This window comes from Triticum aestivum, unplaced genomic scaffold (genome assembly GCF_018294505.1).
Source record: "Triticum aestivum cultivar Chinese Spring unplaced genomic scaffold, IWGSC CS RefSeq v2.1 scaffold45329, whole genome shotgun sequence".
In the NCBI taxonomy this organism is placed as follows: domain Eukaryota; kingdom Viridiplantae; phylum Streptophyta; class Magnoliopsida; order Poales; family Poaceae; genus Triticum; species Triticum aestivum.
Genome location: NW_025228288.1, coordinates 3,050 through 6,621, shown reverse-complemented (window position 1 = coordinate 6,621; position 3,572 = coordinate 3,050). Strand labels below are relative to the sequence as shown.

Sequence of the window (3,572 nt, the reverse complement as noted above, 5' to 3'; positions counted from 1 at the left end):
TCCTCGCGCCACAAAGCTGCCTCTAGACGCGTGACCAATGAGCAGCGAGCTAAAACATATCGCAAATGTCAAAAATAATATAACGGGGTTAATATATATCGCGCACATGCGATATGTTTGTCACGAGGCGCAAAAATAATTAAAAAGGGAATGCAACACGAGGACTTGCCAGGAGGTCACCCATCCTAGTACTACTCTCGCCTAAGCACGCTTAACTACGGAGTTCTGATGGGATCCGGTGCTTTAGTGCTGGTATGATCGCATCCGACATGTTACCCCCGCCTTCGTCCCTTATGCTTGCCACTCCCAAGTCCACTGCAAAGATGATTGTCATTCTTACTACCATTACAACCGTTGCCTAATAATGGATAATGCCCTATATATACTACTTACTCCCCCCCTCAAACACGGCTAAAAGTTTACCACGGTTTCCACCCCTCCCTGTATACCGCATCAAAACATATTTTTTACCCCTTTCAGAACGCGCTCCTCGCGCCACAAAGCCGCCTCTAGACGCGTGACCAATGAGCAGCGAGCTAAAACATATCGCAAATGTCAAGAATAATATAACGGGGTTAATATATATCGCGCACATGCGATATGTTTGTCACGAGGCGCAAAAAATAATTAAAAAGGGAATGCAACACGAGGACACCCATCCTAGTACGACTCTCACCCCAGCACGCTTAACTTCGGAGTTCTGATGGGATCCGGTGCTTTAGTGCTGGTATGATCGCATCCGACATGTTACCCCCGCCTTCGTCCCTTATGCTTGCCACTCCCTCGTCCACTGCAAAGATGATTGTCATTCTTACTACCATTACAACCGTTGCCTAATAAAGGATAATGCCCTATATATACTACTTACTCCCCCCCCCCTCAAACACGGAGACGAGTTTACCACGGTTTCCACCCCTCCCTCTATACCGCAGCAACACGTATTTTTTTACCCCTTTCAGAACGCGCTCCTCGCGCCACAAAGCCGCCTCTAGACGCGTGACCAATGAGCAGCGAGCTAAAACATATCGCAAATGTCAAAAATAATATAACGGGGTTAATATATATCGCGCACATGCGATATGTTTGTCACGAGCCGCAAAAATAATTAAAAAGGGAATGCAACACGAGGACTTGCCAGGAGGTCACCCATCCTAGTACTACTCTCGCCCAAGCACGCTTAACAACGGAGTTCTGATGGGATCCGGTGCTCTAGTGCTGGTATGATCGCATCCGACATGCTACCCCCGCCTTCGTCCCTTATGCTTGCCACTCCCAGGTCTACTGCAAAGATGATTGTCATTCTTACTACCATTACAACCGTTGCCTAATAATGGATAATGCCCTATATATACTACTTACTCCCCCCCCTCAAACACGGGGACGAGTTTACCACGGTTTCCACCCCTCCCTCTATACCGCAGCAACACTTATTTTTTTACCCCTTTCAGAACGCGCTCCTCGCGCCACAAAGCCGCCTCTAGACACGTGACCAATGAGCAGCGAGCTAAAACATATCGCAAATGTCAAAAATAATATAACGGGGTTAATATATATCGCGCACATGCGATATGTTTGTCACGAGGAAAAAATAATAATTAAAAAGGGAATGCAACACGAGGTCACCCATCCTAGTACTTCTCTCACCCAAGCACGCTTAACTTCGGAGTTCTGATGGGATCCGGTGCTTTAGTGCTGCTATGATCGCATCCCACATGTTACCCCCGCCTTCGTCCCTTATGCTTGCCACTCCCAGGTCCACTGCAAAGATGATTGTCATTCTTACTACCATTACAACCGTTGCCTAATGATGGATAATGCCCTATATATACTACTTACTCCCCCCCCTCAAACACGGAGACGAGTTTACCACGGTTTCCACCCCTCCCTCTATACCGCAGCAACACGTATTTTTTACCCCTTTCAGAACGCGCTCCTCGCGCCACAAAGCCGCCTCTAGACGCGTGACCAATGAGCTGCGAGCTAAAACATATCGCAAATGTCAAAAATAATATAACGGGGTTAATATATATCGCGCACATGCGATATGTTTGTCACGAGGCGCAAAAAATAATTAAAAAGGGAATGCAACACGAGGTCACCCATCCTAGTACTACTCTCACCCAAGCACGCTTAACTTCGGAGTTCTGATGGGATCCGGTGCTTTAGTGCTGCTATGATCGCATCCCACATGTTACCCCCGCCTTCGTCCCTTATGCTTGCCACTCCCAGGTCCACTGCAAAGATGATTGTCATTCTTACTACCATTACAACCGTTGCCTAATAATGGATAATGCCCTATATATACTACTTACTCCCCCCCCCTCAAACACGGAGACGAGTTTACCACGGTTTCCACCCCTCCCTCTATACCGCAGCAACACGTATTTTTTTACCCCTTTCAGAACGCGCTCCTCGCGCCACAAAGCCGCCTCTAGACGCGTGACCAATGAGCAGCGAGCTAAAACATATCGCAAATGTCAAAAATAATATAACGGGGTTAATATATATCGCGCACATGCGATATGTTTGTCACGAGCCGCAAAAATAATTAAAAAGGGAATGCAACACGAGGACTTGCCACGAGGTCACCCATCCTAGTACTACTCTCGCCCAAGCACGCTTAACTACGGAGTTCTGATGGGATCCGGTGCTTTAGTGCTGGTATGATCGCATCCGACATGTTACCCCCGCCTTCGTCCCTTATGCTTGCCACTCCCAAGTCCACTGCAAAGATGATTGTCATTCTTACTACCATTACAACCGTTGCCTAATAATGGATAATGCCCTATATATACTACTTACTCCCCCCCCTCAAACACGGAGACGAGTTTACCACGGTTTCCACCCCTCCCTCTATACCGCAGCAACACGTATTTTTTTACCCCATTCAGAACGCGCTCCTCGCGCCACAAAGCCGCCTCTAGACGCGTGACCAATGAGCAGCGAGCTAAAACATATCGCAAATGTCAAAAATAATATAACGGGGTTAATATATATCGCGCACATGCGATATGTTTGTCAGGAGGCACAAAAAATAATTAAAAAGGGAATGCAAAACGAGGATTTTCCAGGAGGTCACCCATCCTAGTACTACTCTCGCCCAAGCACGCTTAACTTCGGAGTTCTGATGGGATCCGGTGCTTTAGTGCTGGTATGATCGCATCCGACATGTTACCCCCGCCTTCGTCCCTTATGCTTGCCACTCCCAGGTCCACTGCCAAGATGATTGTCATTCTTACTACCATTACAACCGTTGCCTAATAATGGATAATGCCCTATATATACTACTTACTCCCCCCCCTCAAACACGGAGACGAGTTTACCACGGTTTCCACCCCTCCCTCTATACCGCAGCAACACGTATTTTTTTACCCCTTTCAGAACGCGCTCCTCGCGCCACAAAGCCGCCTCTAGACGCGTGACCAATGAGCAGCGAGCTAAAACATATCGCAAATGTCAAAAATAATATAACGGGCTTAATATATATCGCGCACATGCGATATGTTTGTCACGAGGCGCAAAAAATAATTAAAAAGGGAATGCAACACGAGGACTTCCCAGGAGGTCACCCA

General features: G+C 47.4%; 4 non-coding genes and 3 pseudogenes across 4 annotated transcripts; all 7 read right to left on the bottom strand.

Moving 5' to 3' along the window:
• Window positions 1-147: 147 nt before the first annotated feature.
• LOC123173890 (5S ribosomal RNA) lies at window positions 148-266 on the bottom strand. The gene has a single exon (XR_006486604.1). It is a non-coding gene; the product is annotated as a 5S ribosomal RNA (ribosomal RNA).
• A 369-nt stretch (window positions 267-635) lies between these two features.
• LOC123173930 (uncharacterized) lies at window positions 636-741 on the bottom strand (annotated as a pseudogene).
• Window positions 742-1,113: 372 nt separating this feature from the next.
• On the bottom strand, window positions 1,114-1,232 carry LOC123173897 (5S ribosomal RNA). Its single transcript, XR_006486610.1, has one exon. It is a non-coding gene; the product is annotated as a 5S ribosomal RNA (ribosomal RNA).
• Window positions 1,233-1,603: 371 nt separating this feature from the next.
• LOC123173932 (uncharacterized) lies at window positions 1,604-1,709 on the bottom strand (annotated as a pseudogene).
• Window positions 1,710-2,079: 370 nt separating this feature from the next.
• On the bottom strand, window positions 2,080-2,185 carry LOC123173920 (uncharacterized; annotated as a pseudogene).
• Window positions 2,186-2,556: 371 nt separating this feature from the next.
• Window positions 2,557-2,675, bottom strand: LOC123173860 (5S ribosomal RNA). Its single transcript, XR_006486575.1, has one exon. It is a non-coding gene; the product is annotated as a 5S ribosomal RNA (ribosomal RNA).
• A 371-nt stretch (window positions 2,676-3,046) lies between these two features.
• Window positions 3,047-3,165, bottom strand: LOC123173977 (5S ribosomal RNA). The gene has a single exon (XR_006486660.1). It is a non-coding gene; the product is annotated as a 5S ribosomal RNA (ribosomal RNA).
• Window positions 3,166-3,572: the final 407 nt, after the last annotated feature.